A 16,116-nucleotide genomic window follows, 5' to 3' on the forward strand; every position below is an offset into this window, starting at 1 on the left:
TTGCTTTTCTTTCCTTCCTTCCCACTTCTCTCCCTCTTCCTCTCTTCACAGCCAGTGGCTCGATTGGTTTGAGCATTGGCCCTAGGCACTGAGGATAGATAGCTTGGTCTGAGCGTTGGACTCAGGTGGTGATGATAGCTCAGTTGATTAGAGCCTTGGCCCCAGGCTGGGGTTGCCAGGTGGATCCTAGTTGGGGCACATGCAGGAGTCTATTTCCCCTGCTCTCAAAAACAAACCAAAAAACAGTCTCATTGAGATATAATTTACATAACATAAATTCACTCTTTAATGTAATGTATACAATTCAGTGGTCTTTAGTACATTCAGAGTTGTACAACCATCACCACTATCTAATTTAAGAACACGTTCATCTCCCCAGAAAGAACCCTGTACCCACTTGCATTAACCCCTCAACTCTCCTCACCCTATCCCACAGGAATTGATCTTATCTCTAATATTTTAGTGTTCCTCATTTCATTCTTGGATGATAACCTGATCTTGAGTTTGGGGGAGGTAGTTATATTGCTATTCGTTCCATGTCTTAACTACAGTTCCCAGACCCCCTCAAATTCTAGGATGACTTCAGCTGCTTTTTTTTCTCTGGCAAACAGTTGGGGAATGAGTGGTGAGCAAAAGGAGCAGCAGAGGTGGGCTTCTCTTAGGGGTGGGTGCCTCATGTTTCTGCCTTAGCTGTTCTTCAGTTACTGCATTTGTCTCAGAAAGACTGAACTGCTTCACTCTGTATCATGACACACAGGTCTTTGTAGCCTGCCTTTTGCAGATAGATATATTGCTAATAATTAGTGATTAAGAGCAGGCTCTGAAGATGAACTATCTCAATTCAAAATCTGGGACTTTGGTTTCCCAGGTTCCCTTAACTTATAAATTGGGTGTAACAATAGTACTTATTGTTTAGAGAACTGAATTGAAAAAATAGATGTAGAATGCAACATATTCTATATTACACATAACTTAAATATTATTTCCTTCTGGTCATCACTGCCTCCTGCATCCAATTTAAAAACCTGAACTTGCTGATTCTTGAAGGAAAGAAGAATTTTATAGCTCTATGACTTTGCTGTTTTCTCCATTCTTGCCTCTCTGATGAACTCCTAGTTATATTCTTTAAAGCAGGGGTCTCCAAACTATGGCACATGCGGCCCCCTGAGGCCATTTATCTGGCCCCCACCACACTTCCGGAAGGGGCACCTCTTTCATTGGTGTTCAATATCTACATCCTGTGCTCCTGCAGTACTGTATGTGGAGGCAGCGGCGCCGCAAAGTGTGGCGGCGCTTACGTACAGTACTACTTCCGGTGACGCGGGACGCATGCATCACAGCTCCTGAAGCACGTCATATCACTTGTTACGGCTAGCAGTGACAAATATGGAACCGGGCATTGACCATCTCATTAGCCAAAAGCAGGCCCATAGTTCCCATTGAAATACTGGTCAGTTTGTTTTAAATTTACATGTTCTTTATTTTAAATATTGTATTTGTTCTTGTTTTGTTTTTTTATTTTAAAATAAGATATGTGCAGTGTGCATAGGGATTTGTTCATAGTTTTTTTTATAGTCTGGCCCTCCACTGGTCTGAGGGACAGTGAACTTGGCCCCCTGTGTAAAAAGTTTGGGGACCCCTGCTTTAAAGTTAGCTGAAATGTCACCTGTAGCATCTCTGTAGCTTACTCAATCTCCCTTACCTCTAAGAATTGCTCCTTCTTGTGTTTCCATAGCACATTGAATACCTCACTATTAGTAACACTTACATTGTACTATAATTCTTATTATTTTTTGCCTAATGCAGCTCTTGCCACATAGTAAATATTTAATGGCTCAATTCTGTCAATGTAAGACTACAATGATTCTTTGAGGCTGGTAAATGATTCAAATACAGGCAACCAATAACTAAACTGATTTTCCCTAGGACAGACAGAATGGGGAGGTTGCAAATTTAAGATGACTTAAGAAAAACAGCTATATCTTGAGGGGAAGGTAAAGCGATTTTAACAGGGTGAACTTCAACCTACTTTATTTAGGTTAAAAAGTTACAATTTATTAACAAAAATTAAATTTTTACATCTGGAAAATATGGACATTTACCTACCACAGGATCTTTATTCATTTATATTATACGGTCTTATTGTAAAAATGCTCTTTTAGGCACAAGAGTTACTGTCCTAAGTCACAGGCTGTTTTGAAAGTGTTCTGTAAATTTAAATTAATCAGTACTATGTTTAAATCTAGGATGAATTTGACAGGCTTGATGGACTCAAGGTAGACTAAGGATCTCAATCAACGTGGTTTGGTTGCTTGTTACACAGGTAACAGTGAAGGAGCGACAAAGTGAGTCAACCAGTGTGCTTGCGCGTGGCAGCTGGGTTGGTGGAGACCAGGCAGGGAACGTCAACAGGCGTGGAAAAACATACAGGCAGAAGGGATGCGGGGGGGGGGGGGGGGGGGGGGGGGGGGGGAGGCACAAGACGCCGTGACTAAGTGGACGTGGTGACGTAGCGCGCAGGCCGCAGCAGGGGGCGGACTCTGGGCCTTTCTTCCCCTTCTGATTTTTCCCCTCCCCCTGTTTCTCCTTTTCCGGGTTTGGTTCCCACCTTATCTCTCCCTCTCCCCCCTCCTTCCCAAGCCCCTTTCCCCTCCCCCGCCCCAGTCCCCCTTTCTCCCCTGCCCTGGGCCCTGGGCAACCCCTGCCGAGAAGAGCCCACCCCTAGAAGCACGCAGCCGCTGGCCGTTGGGGCGAGCCGCAGCCCAGCGGCCGTGGGCCCGGGCGGCGGGCGGAGACTGGGGCGCCCTCCGGGCCACGGCCCGCGTGAGGTGAGGCCACCTCCCGGCTGAGGGCACAGGCAGCACGGGCGGCCCTTGGGGCGGGGGCGTGGCGGCTGCACGGACTGGCGGTTGGAGGAGGCCTCCCCTGCCTGGGTTCCCACTGCTGGAGCTCCATGGACCCTGGGTGGTGGGTGGTGGCCGCAGCCTCCGGTGAAGGACGGCACGAGGCTGGAGACGTCTGGAGTGTGTGGGGAAGCTGCAGGCCAAAAGCAGGGGAAGGGGATGGCGCGGGTGGAGGGCGGGGGCGGGCGCCACCTGTGGCCTGTGCCATGGGACCTTAAAAACTGTTGCGCCCTTGGAGTGCTTGGGGGGTGACTAGCTCCATGTGTTTCTTGGGCTCGGTTTTCCTTTGAGCTTTGGAATAATGGGAGGGAAAAGTGTCAGAGTGTTTCAAATCATGCCGGTGTCCAGGTGTCCGAGTTTATGTGAGGACGGGGACTCGAGTTCGAACATACAGGGAGATGTTTCTGGAACTTAAAAGTTGGGCCTACACTAAGCTCATAATTCACTCTAGCCTGTGAAAAACTCTTACCAATTTCAGTTTCCTGTAGAGCCAAACATTTTCAGCATTTGTGACCATTAACCTAGTAGGTCCACGGAATATTTATTTACTCATAGTGAATTGTTTTTGTATAATCATGAGAAATGACCGGATAACGGCCCCAGAGGTTCATTAAACCAAAGAAGGTGTGGGAAAATGTAAATTCAGACCTCATTTGAATGAATGTTGTATATATTTTTTCCAATAGACAACTAAAATTGAGAAGGCTGCATCTTGGTTGATGTTGGTGGGCAACATGAAGACTGGGGAGGGGAGAGGGGATAGGTTCCACATGAAAATTGCCACAAATTTCTACCATTTTATTGTATTTTTGGATAGTCATATTGGTACTTAAAGTTTTGTGGCTTTCTTGCTTTTTTTTTTTCTTTAGAGATAGGGACAGGAAGGGAGAGAGATGAGAAGCATCAATTCTTCCTTGTGTTACCTTAGTTGTGGCACCTTAGTTGTTGGTTGACTGCTTTTTCATCTGTACCTTGAAGGGGGCGCTCCAGCAGAGCAAGTGACCCCTTGCTCAAGCCAGTGACCTTGTGTGACCCCTTGCTCAAGCCAGTGACCTTGGGCTACAAGGCAGCGACCTTTGGGCTCCAGCCAGTGACCATGGGGTCATGTCTATGATCCCACCTCAAGCCAGCAACCTTGTGCTCAAGCTGGTGAGCCTGTGCTCAAGTCAGCACCGTGGGGATTTGGCCCTGGGTCCTTTGCATCCCAGTCCGAGGCTCTATCCACTGTGCCACTGCCTGGTCAGGCTCTTCTTTCTTACTAATGCCTTTTTTTTTTTTTTTTTTGTATTTTTCTGAAGCTGGAAACGGGGAGAGACAGCCAGCCAGACTCCCGCATGCGCCCACCGGGATCCACCTGGCACGCCCACCAGGGGCCACGCTCTGCCCACCAGGGGGCAATGCTCTGCCCCTCCAGGGCGTTGCTCTGTTGTGACCAGAGCCACTCTAGCGCTTGGGGCAGAGGCCAAGGAGCCATCCCCAGCGCCCGGGCCATCTTTTGCTCCAAAGGAGCCTCGGCTGGGGGAGGGGAAGAGAGAGACAGAGAGGAAGGAGAGGGGGAGGGGTGGAGAGGCAGATGGGCGCTTCTCCTGTGTGCCCTGGCCAGGAATCGAACCCGGGACTTCTGCACGCCAGGCCGACGCTCTACCACTGAGCCAACCGGCCAGGGCCCTAATGCCTTTTTTGTTTGTTTCCTTTTTCTTTTTTCTTTTAAGAGAGAGAGAGTCAGATAGGGACAGACAGGCAGGAACAGACAGGCAGCATCAGTCATCAGTTTTTCGTTGCGACACCTTAGTTATTCATTGACTACTTTCTCATATGTGCCTTGACTGTGGGCCTTCAGCAGACGGAGTAACCCCTTGGGTCCAAGCTGGTGAGCTTTGCTCAAACCAGATGAGCCTGCGCTGAATCTGGTGACCTCGGGGTCTCGAACCTGGGTCTTCCGCATCCCAGTCCGACGCTCTATCCACTGCACCACCGCCTGGTCAAGCTTGTTTGTTTTCTTACTCTATTATTTCCTTTTTCCCCCGTTTGTGGAGCCTGGGTTATCAGGATAAAAGTTTAGTGGTGGAGCCTGACCAGGCGGTGGCACAGTGGATAGAGCGTCAGACTGGGATGCGGAAGGACCCAGGTTCGAGACCCCAAGGTTACCGGCTTCAGCGCCGGCTCATCTGGCTTAAGCAAAAAGCTCACCAGCTTGGACCCAAGGTCGCTGGGACCCAAGGTCGCTGGCTCAAGCAAGGGGTTACTTGGTCTGCTGAAGGCCCGCGGTCAAGGCACATATGAGGAGGCAATCAAAGAACAACTAAGGTGTCACAATGAAAAACTGATGATTGATGCTTCTCATCTCTCTGCATTCCTGTCTGTCTGTCTGTCCCTATCTATCCCTCTCTCTGACTCTCTCTCTGTCCCTGTAAAAAAAAAAAAAAAAAAAGTTTAGTGGTGGAAAGTGGTAGGTTAATTCTGTTCACTCTTTAGTTGTTTTTTTCTTCCCCCGTTGCTGTTCTCCATAAGTTTGAGAGAACTGAGAACCTTTCTTGAAGTTCTGATGAACTATCAGATAAAGTCAAATTTCAGAGTTGCAGTTCCAGCTGTCTTTGTGTCCACTATATAATCTATACTGTAGGTCTCCACAATGTAAAAAATTTAAAACTTTGCCTGTATAGAAACAGGGTGCTCGATATTTTTTTTTTTTCATTTTTTTTTTTCTGAAGCTGGAAACGGGGAGAGACAGTCAGACAGACTCCCACATGCACCCGACTGGGATCCACCCGGCACGCCCACCATGGGGCAATGCTCTGCCCACCAGGGGGTGATGCTCTGCCCATCCTGGGCGTCGCCATATTGCGACCAGAGCCACTCTAGCGCCTGAGGCAGAGGCTACAGAGCCATCCCCAGCGCCCGGGCCATCTTTGCTCCAATGGAGCCTTGGCTGCGGGAGGGGAAGAGAGAGACAGAGAGGAAAGCACAGCGGAGGGGTGGAGAAGCAAATGGGCGCTTCTCCTGTGTGCCCTGGCCGGGAATCGAACCCGGGTCCTCCGCACGCTAGGCCGACGCTCTACCGCTGAGCCAACTGGCCAGGGCTCTCGATATTTTTTAAAGGAAAGCAGTCAGAAGGGTAGATGGCTTCCTTTTTCTCTCAGAATAAAAGCCATAGACTTTACAATTGCCTGTAAAGCCCTAGATCTATAGTACCCTTTGCCTCCCATATATGCACTGGTCCCCTCACTGTTCCTTTAGCACACCAGGCACAGGCCCTATACTTGTTCCCTGGATCTTCCTGGATAACCTTTTCCTTCCAAAGCTGCACAGCCTTGTCCCCTTACCTCCTCAGGTCTTGACTCAGATGTCACTGTTAATAGTGGCAATTTCTTTGGCTATCTAAAATTGCAAAGCCCCTCCCCCAGATATATTTACTTAACTCCCTTTCCCACTTTTTTTTTTTTTTTGAGAGAGAGTGGAAGGGAGGGAAGGGGGAGAGAGAAAAGGAAAGGGAGAAAGAGACAGAGGCAGAGAGAGAAGCATCAACTCATTCCACTTAGTTGTGCATACATTGATTGCTTCTCATATGTGCCCTGACGGGCTCAAATTGAGGACCTGCGATGGAACTGGTGACCTTGGCACTCGGGGGTGGCATTCTATCCACTATGTTACTGGCTAGGACCACAAAAAATTGAATAGGTAAAGAGAAGGAGTTTTATTCTTGAAGTATTCATTGTCATGAATTTCTGATCATGATTGGTTATCCTTGGAGGTGTAGAATGGATTTTCACTAGGATTTTGTAAGGTATTTATTAGAAGAAATTGAGATGTTTTTTTCTGTCAGTTCTTGCTACATTTCTTTTGACAGAAGTCATGGGCTTTCTGGTTATTGAATGAAAGCACTTTGAAGGCAGAAAGGATGAAGTGTGGGGAATCCTTGGCATTCTTGGTTTTAGAGGAAGATTAACTCAGATCTCCTGTGGTTAGATTTTTACCAACTGCTTCAGGCTCTTCCCTTGAGGTTTATTTATATCCTGGATGAGAGACATCACCATCCTTACCTCTTTGGCCCTGGACAGCTGAACAGGCTGGTTCCACTTTGAATTTTTCAATAACCTAAAGATGTTATTATTTATAGTGTAGGCCAGTGGTCGACAAACTCATTAGTCAACAGTGCCAAATATCAACAGTACAACAATTGAAATTTCTTTTGAGAGCCAAATTTTTAAAACTATATAGGTAGGTACATTCCTTATTGAGGTAGCGCCCACACATGGTATTTTATGAAAGAGCCACACTCAAGGGGCTGAAGAGCCACATGTGGCTCGTGAGCTGCAGTTTGCCGACCAGGGGTCTAGGCTATATCAGATTTTTTACTCCCTCATTCATGTAGAGACAGTTGAGCTAAAATACTAAGACTAGCTTTCTCTAACAATCGTAGAGTGTTCAGTTTTGGGGAACATATGATTCTTTGTTTCACAAATCTATTTTGGGGGACATTTTTAGCAACTAAATTCTATATTAAGTCTGGGGATGAAAGGAACAGGTCTCCCCTGAGTTCTGTGGATTATCCCTCATTTATTTTATCTTTTTTTATTTTAAATTTTGAGTTACTAAGTTTAGAAAAAGAGAGAATTGATTTGTTGTTGCATTTATTTATGCATTCATTGGTTGATTCTTGTTATGTGCCCTGGACTGGGGATTGAACCTGCAACCTTGTCATATCAGGATGACGCTCTAACCAACTGAGCTGCCAGGCCAGGGCCTTCTTTCTTGCCTTTATTGATACATTTGTTACATTACTTGACCTTCTGGCCAGGATGAGATTTCTCTTTGGGGCAGTCCTGGCCACTGTTCTCCAGCATAGGAAGGCAAAAGGGATGAGGCAGTGCTTTTAACTCTGTGGTATTGCTGGTGGCTAAGCCCAAAGTTTTGCTTAAACCAGGGGTCTCAAACTCAACTCAGCATGTGGGCCGCAGAGCAAGATCACAGCCCTTAGGCGGGCCGCACTAGGTCTACAAAAGGCAACTGTTACGCAACACTTTTCTCACTGCAGTTGAAAACAAAAAAAATCAGTACAACAAGCACAATCGTACATGCAGTTTACTCAGTGTCACAAAATGACCAGAAACTGTAGTTCGCATCACAACTGCTGTTAACTAAGCTAATATCTAGCTAGGATGCTAGAGAAATGAAAAAATACAAGTAGGCCCCTAGGCTTACTTAATTTTATCCAAAATATTTTGAACTTCGTGGATTAGTCTGCGGGCCGAGGCCCCTGGCTTAAACCTTTGCTAGGACATTGAAAGCTGCCAGGCCAAAGAGAGAATGGTTTGTGTGTGGGGGTGGTGGTTGGGGGTGGGTTGGAGAATTGGGGATTTTTGTATTGAACTGGATCCAGTTCAGATATTATTAGTGTAAAGAAGTAACAGCATGAGTCCTGGCCGGTTGGCTCAGCGGTAGAGCGTTGGCCTAGCGTGCGGAGGACCCAGGTTCGATTCCCGGCCAGGGCACACAGGAGAAGCGCCCATTTGCTTCTCCACCCCTCCGCTGTGCTTTCCTCTGTCTCTCTCTTCCCCTCCCGCAGCCAAGGCTCCATTGGAGCAAAGATGGCCCGGGCGCTGGGGATGGCTCTGTGGCCTCTGCCTCAGGCGCTAGAGTGGCTCTGGTCGCAACATGGCGACGCCCAGGATGGGCAGAGCATCACCTCCTGGTGGGCAGAGCGCCCCCCCATGGTGGGCGTGCCAGGTGGATCCCGGTCAGGCGCATGCGGGAGTCTGTCTGACTGTCTCTCCCTGTTTCCAGCTTCATAAAAATTAAAAAAAAAAAAAAAAAAAAAAAAGAAGTAACAGCATGAGAAATAGTGTAGTTCTCATATTGTGAATAATTTCTGATGTAATTTAGGCAGATTGATAAAGCTTCTATAAAACTTCTCTTGTCCTCTTTTAAATCCTTTCACAAAGTTTCTGGGAAGTTTTTCTCAAGCCCCAGAGACAAACAACTCTGTGCCATGTTCTCACTTGTTATAAATACTGAGTACTACTGATAACAGTTTAGTGTAGGTTTCTGAATGGTACAGTGCTTATTCTTGTGCTAGATCTCTTTATGAACTGAAAGAAAACTTCCAGGAAAAAGATTTTGGGGAGGGATAAAAAGTGTATTTTTTCTTTTTTTTTTTTTTACAGGTACAGAGAGAGAGTCAGAGAGAGGGATAGAGGGATAGATAGGGACAGACAGACAGAAACAGAGAGAGATGAGAAGCATCAATCAATCAGTTTTTCGTTGCAACACCTTAGTTGTTCATTGATTGCTTTCTCATATGTGCCTTGACCGCGGGTCTTCAGCAGACCGAGTAACCCCTTGCTTGAGCCAGTGACCTAGGGTCCAAGCTGGTGAGCTTTAGCTCAAACCAGATGAGCCTGCGCTCAAGCTGGCAACCTCAGGGTCTTGAACCTGGGTCCTTCTGCATCCCAGTCCAACGCTCTATCCACTGCGCCACCTCCTGGTCAGGCAAGTGTCCCAGGAAGTGCAGAGGAGAGAATTCTGTGAAACTGTGTGTGTGTGTGTGTGTGTGTGTGTGTGTGTGTGGTGTATAAAGGGGATGTTGAGGTTTTTCTGTGCTGCCTTGTGGAATTGGCTAAGGGACTCTGAGTGTTCCTTTGTGGAATGTGCTCCCCACTTACAAGTAGGAAAAAGTACTGGACTCATGGCTTGAATATGTGTGCATGAATACAGTTGGTGGGTCTAATTCTAAAGGCCTTCATACACAGTGGCCTAAGTATTTTCCTCCAGCTGTATTCTTCTCACCCTCCCTGTAGAAAACATTCCACTTAATAGTCTTATAGTGGTTAACTTCTCTTCTTACCACGATTGCCGATTTAGCAGTGTAGCACCTGTTTCATCTCTCCAATGAAGTTACTTTGTTCATTTTTCCTACATTTATTTCTGAAAACAAATATAGATAGGAAAGACTTCATAATCTGCTCTGCTTTTTTTTTTTTGTATTTTTCTGAAGCTGGAAATGGGGAGAGACAGTCAGACAGATTCCCACATGCGCCCGACCAGGATCCACCCGGCACGCCCACCAGGGGCGAAGCTCTGCCCACCAGGGGGCGATGCTCTGCCCCTCTGGGGAGTCGCTCTGCCGCGACCAGAGCCACTCCAGCACCTGGGGCAGAGGCCAAGGAGCCATCCCCAGCGCCCGGGCCATCTTTGCTCCAATGGAGCCTTGGCTGCGGGAGGGGAAGAGAGAGACAGAGAGGAAAGAGTGGGGGGGTGGAGAAGCAAATGGGTGCTTCTCCTATGTGCCCTGGCCGGGAATCAAACCCGGGTCCCCCGCACGCCAGGCCAACGCTCTACCACTGAGCCAACCGGCCAGGGCTCTACTCTGTTTTGACTACTCTTTGAGTTCCCTTAGATTTCCTTAGCATATACAGACAGTTCCCAGGTTGTGAACAAGATAGGTTGTATAGGTTTGAAAATGTATAAGTGTTTATATGCACAGAAAGGTAAAAATAAATACTATGTTAAGACAGACATCTAAGTTGCATTTAATAGGTAAATATACCTGTTCCAACTTACATACAAATTTAACTTAACAAAACTACAGAACCTATCTCATTCATAGCCCAGGGACTGCCTCTATCTATTTTCTCTAACTTCAATTTAAATCCTGCTGATTAAATTCTGCTGATTACCCCACTTATCTTTACACTTATGAAGACAAGGACCTCAGAATAACTGTATGGGTACAAAACTAGTTTTTATTACTTGGAAAAAATTTGGAGATCTTCAATGTTAAAAGAAAAAAAGCTGTAAAATACTCTATTAATGCCTACAGAGAAATAAAAGAATAAAACATTGTTCTAAGTTAAGAAAGAGACCTTACAAGAGCATCTAACAACTAAATTATCAATTTAAAATTGACAATTTAAAAAATTGATGTTGAAAGCCCTTAATTATAATACTCTAGTGATTTCATTGTTTTTACTTGAGATGTATGAAAAGAAAGGTTCTGGGATGCTTCTAAAACCAGGTGTTCTTTTGCTTTTCTGCAGGGTCTCTTGTGAATTGTTTTGTTCCGGTGTTTGAGTCCATGCTGGGAAAGCTGTTTCAGCTTCCTTGTTTTGACAATAAGTTTCCTAGAGTGCTTTTAAAAAAAGAACTGATCAAATTGGTACCCCCAGCCTGCAGACAAGAGAGGGTAAGGAGAAAATATGCAGAAGCTTTAGGCAGTCACAGTTCCCAGTAGTCAAAACACATTTTGTATTGTGTGTGTGTGTGTGTGTGTGTGTGTGTGTGTGTGTGTGTGTGTGTGAGAGAGAGAGAGAGACAGAGAGACAGAGAGGGACAAATAGGGACAGACAGGAAGGGAGAAAGGTGAGAAGCATCAATTCTTCATTGCAGCATCTTAGTTGTTCGTTGATTGCTTTCTCATATGTGCCTTGACGGCGGCATGGGGAGGCTACAGCAGAGCTAGTGACCCCTTGCTCAAGCCAGCGACCTTGGGCCCAAGCCAGGGACCATGGTGTTATGTCTATGATCTCTATAATCAAGCCAGCGACCCCACGCTTAAGTGGATGAGCCTGCACTCAAGCCAGTGACCTTGGGGTTCAAAACTCCTAGGTTTTCAGCTTGAGCGTAGGCTCATCTCCCTTGAACACGAACTCACCAGCTTGAGTGGAGGATTGTAGACATGACCCCATGGTCGCTGGCTTGAGCTCGAAGGTTGCTGGCTTAGCTAGAGCTCCCCTCCCCAAGGCACATGAGAAAGCAATCAGTGAACAACTAAGGTGCCGCAACTATGAGTTGATGCTTCTCATTTCTTTCCCTTCCTGTTTGTCCCTGTCTTTCCATCTGTGTGTCCTCTCTCTCACTAAAAAATAAATAAATAAAGGACCCATTTTATTCCATTTCTCTGTAGTTTGTTAACCATGAAAACATAAAAAATTTTTTCCTTTCCTTTAATTTCTTATTTACTTGCACACTGGCTTTTTTAAATTGTCAAAGACTTCAGTTTTTCCTGGGAAATAATTTTCAGGTCTTTCTGGATATTTTCTTGGTGGAAAAAAATGAAGCTAGTTGTTAGATGCTCTTGTAAGGTCTCTTTCTTAACTTAGAACAATGTTTTATTCTTTTATTTCTCTGTAGGCATTAATAGAGTGTTTTACAGCTTTTTTTCTTTTAACATTGAAGATCTCCAAATTTTTTCCAAGTAATAAAAACTAGTTTTGTACCCATACAGTTATTCTGAGGTCCTTGTCTTCATAAGTGTAAAGATAAGTGGGGTAATCAGCAGGGTTTAATATAACTCAGTTCATTTCTATTGCTTTTTGTTGATTATGGGTCTAGTAGGAAAAGAAAAGAAAAAAAGATGGTCTGCAGGCTAGTCAACTTGAATCTTGATCATTTGGAGATATTTTTGCTCCCATTATCAGTCTTCTATACAATTCTTGTCTAATGTACGGAATAGGGGTGAATTTTTCTTAACTTCATTAACTAGTTTCCTTTGCTACTTGGTCCATTATTTTGTGTGAATGCCTTTGGTATATTTCATGGCAATAACATTTGTGCTGTAGTGTTTATTATTAATACTCAAAACCACATTTCATATCTGCAAAGCACTTTTTTTCTTTTCTAAAAGCTCATTGGACTTTGAAGTAGTCTTAAAAATTATATTTAAAGTTTAGATTTTCCAAGTATGGGGTTCATATTTTTTGTAGGGGCAGTGTTTTTGTTGCCTGTCAATTGTAAGAATTTATGCATTGTTTTGGTATGTGAGCAGCATTCTGGGCATCAGGTAATTCTTCATCTCTTGGAGAAGGGTAATTAAGACTTGTGAATGTTGCTATAAGCTTCCTAACAGAACTAGGACGAAAGTATAAAAGCAATGTATGTTGAAACTTGATACATTTGAAATATATTTTCCCTCAAAACTCTCAAATTGTTCTTCTACCTTATCTTTCCTTTGTGATTCTATTGGAAAAGGTTAAGAGAGAATCTAGGATGGTACTCAGCTGATAACTTCCAGGAAACTGCTAAGGATGGGTAGCAGGTGAATGTAGACCTACGTGACTTAAGTGGTCACTTAGGATTTCTAATGCTATTAGTGAAGGAACTCCCAGCATCCATCAAAATCATTGAGAAGAACATGGTGTACCTGTTAAGTCTAATGGAACCCCTTTCACCCTTATCTAGTCAATTTTTTACACCATTTGTCATGGTTAATCCTTTTCTTTCTTGAAATTTTCATTGACATGACTTTTCCACTTGCATTTCTGGCTCTTTTCTCCTGCTCATCCCTTAAATGTGTGTTTTTCTTTGGGTTTCTTTTGTATTGTCCCTCTCAACCTCTGATTCTTTTTTTTTTTAATTATTTATATTTATTGATTTGAGAGAGAGAGAAAGAGAGAGAGAAGCATTCATTTGTTCCACTTAGTTGTACATTCACTGGTTGCTTCCTATATGTGGCTTGACTGAGGATTGAACCTACACAACCTTGTTTTGGGATAATGCTCTAGTCCAGGGGTCCCCAAACTACGGCCCATGGGCTACATGCGGCCCCCTGAGGCCATTTATCCGGCCCCTGCTGCACTTCCGGAAGGGGTACCTCTTTCATTGGTGGTCAGTGAGAGGAGCATAGTTCCCATTGAAATACTGGTCAGTTTGTTGATTTAAATTTACTTGTTCTTTATTTTAAATATTGTATTTGTTCCCGTTTTGTTTTTTTACTTTAAAATAAGATATGTGCAGTGTGCATAGGGATTTGTTCATAGTTGTTTTTTTTATAGTCTGGACCTCCAACGGTCTGAGGGACAGTGAACTGGCCCCCTGTGTAAAAAGTTTGGGGACCCCTGCTCTAGTTTAACTGACTGAGCTAATCAGCCAGGGCCTCTACCTCTGATTCTCCCCCCTCCCCTTTGTTATAATTTGTTTTCTTCTTTCTTATTAAAATTTTATTTAGAAAGTTAAATTTAATGGGATGACACTGGTGTTTCATGTCAACGTTTCTATAGCATTTGAACTGTTGATTATGTTGTATTCTCATTACTCAAAGTCAAGTCATTTTACATCACGATATATTTGTCCCTCATTACTCCCTTCCCTCCCCAACTCCCTCCTCCACATCCCCCTCCTCCGGTAACCACTTCACTTTTATCTATGTCCCTGAGCCTCAGTTTTATATCCCAACTATCTGTGAAATCATATAGTTCTTTTTCTGATTTATTTATTTCACTCAGTATAATATTCTCAAGGTCCATCCATGTTGTTGTAAATGGCAATATGTCATTTCTTTTTTTTTTAAATTATTTATTTATTTATTCATTTTAGAGAGAGAGAGAGAGAAGAGAGAGACGGGGGGGGGGGGGGAGGAGCTGGAAGCATCAACTCCCATATGTGCCTTGACCAGGCAAGCCCAGGGTTTCAAACCGGCGACCTCAGCATTTCCAGGTTGACGCTTTATCCACTGCGCCACCACAGGTCAGGCAATATGTCATTTCTTATAGCTGAGTAGTATTCCATTATATACATGTACCACATCTTCTTTATCCAATCCTCTATCGAGGGACACTTTGGTTGTTTCCATGTCTTAGCCACTGTCAGTAATGCTACAATGAACATGGGAGTACATGTGGCTTTATGTACCAGTGTTCCCGAGTTTTGCGGGTAGATACCCTGTAGAGGGATTGTTGGGTCGTATGGTAGGTAGTTCTAGTCTTAATTTTTTGAGGACCCACCACACTTTCTTCCATAATGATTGTACAAATTTGCATTCCCACCAGCAGTGAATGAGGGTTTCTTTTTCTCCACAGCCTCTCCAACACTTTTTATTACCTGTCTTGTTGCTAATAGCCCATAGTAACAGGTATTATAAGGTGGTATCTCATTATAGTTTTTTTTTGTATTTTTCTGAAGCTGGAAACGGGGAGAGACAGTCAGACAGACTCCCGCATGCGCCCGACTGGGATCCACCCGGCACGCTCTGCCCACCAGGGGGCGATGCTCTGCCCCTCCGGGGCGTCGCTCTGCCGCGACCAGAGCCACTCCAGCGCCTGGGGCAGAGGCCAAGGAGCCATCCCCAGTGCCCGGGCCATCTTTTGCTCCAATGGAGCCTTGGCTGCGGGAGGGGAAGAGAGAGACAGAGAGGAAGGAGGGGGGGGAGGTGGAGAAGCAAATGGGCGCTCCTCCTGTGTGCCCTGGCTGGGAATCGAACCTGGGTCCCCCGCACGCCAGGCCGTCGCTCTACCGCTGAGCCAACCGGCCAGGGCCTCATTATAGTTTTGATTTGCATTTCTTGAATAGCAAGTGAAGATAAGCATCTTTTCATATATCTGTTGGCCATTTGTATGTCCTCTTGGGAGAAGTGTCTGCTCAGGACCCCATTTTTTAATTGAATTGTTGCTTTTTTTTTTTGCTGAGCTTTGTGAACTCTTAATGTATTATATTTTGGATATTAACCCCTTATCAGAACTATTGTTTGCAAATATCATCTCCCATTAGTTGGCTGCCTATTTGTTTTGTTGTCAGTTTCTTTTGCTGTGCAGAAACTTTTTAGTTTGATATAGTCCCATTCATTTATTTTTGCCTTTACTTCCCTTGCCTTTGGGGTCAAATGCATAAATTATTCTCTATGGCCAAGGTCCATGAGTTTAGTACCTGTTTTCTTCTATGTAATTTGTTGTTTCAGATATTATATTTAGGTCTTAGATCCATTTTGAATTAATTTTTGTGCAGAGGAACAAACTGTAGCCAAATTAATTAATTTTTTTTTTTTTTTAGTGAGAGAGAGAGAGAGAGAGAGAGCAAGCAGGAGAGACAAACAGGAACAGACAGAAAGGGAGAGAGATCAATTTGTAGTTGCGGCACCTTAGTTGTTCATTGATTGTTTTTTCATATGTGCCTTGACCAGGGATCTGTAGCTGAGCCAGTGACACCTTGCTCAAGCCAGCAACCTTGGGTTCAAGGCAGTGATTTTTGGGCTCAAGCCAGCAACCATGGGGTCATGTTTATGATCCCACGCTCAAGCCGGAGCCTGCACTCAAGCTGGCCACCTCAGGGTTTCAACAAGTTTCATTCTTTTGCATGTGGTTTTTCAGTTTTCCCAGCACCATTTATTGAAGAGGCTTTCTTTTCTCCATTGTGTTTTTGGCTCCTTTGTTGAAGATTATTTGTCCATATATATGGGATTTTATTTTGGGGCTCTTGAGTCTGGTCCATTGGTCTGTGTGTCCGT

The 16,116-nt window shown here is 44.7% G+C and overlaps 1 protein-coding gene across 14 annotated transcripts in view; it reads left to right on the forward strand.

Moving 5' to 3' along the window:
• The first annotated feature begins 2,590 nt into the window (after nucleotides 1-2,590).
• The window catches only part of R3HDM2 (R3H domain containing 2), a 223,684-nt gene continuing 210,158 nt past the window's right edge, over nucleotides 2,591-16,116 (forward strand). For all 14 annotated transcript variants that reach the window (XM_066369420.1, XM_066369422.1, XM_066369421.1 and 11 more), the window contains exon 1: nucleotides 2,591-2,828. The gene's annotated coding sequence lies outside the window, so the exon portion shown is untranslated. The remainder of the gene's footprint in view (nucleotides 2,829-16,116) is intronic.

Source organism: Saccopteryx leptura, chromosome 2 (genome assembly GCF_036850995.1).
Source record: "Saccopteryx leptura isolate mSacLep1 chromosome 2, mSacLep1_pri_phased_curated, whole genome shotgun sequence".
Taxonomy (NCBI): Eukaryota; Metazoa; Chordata; class Mammalia; order Chiroptera; family Emballonuridae; genus Saccopteryx; species Saccopteryx leptura.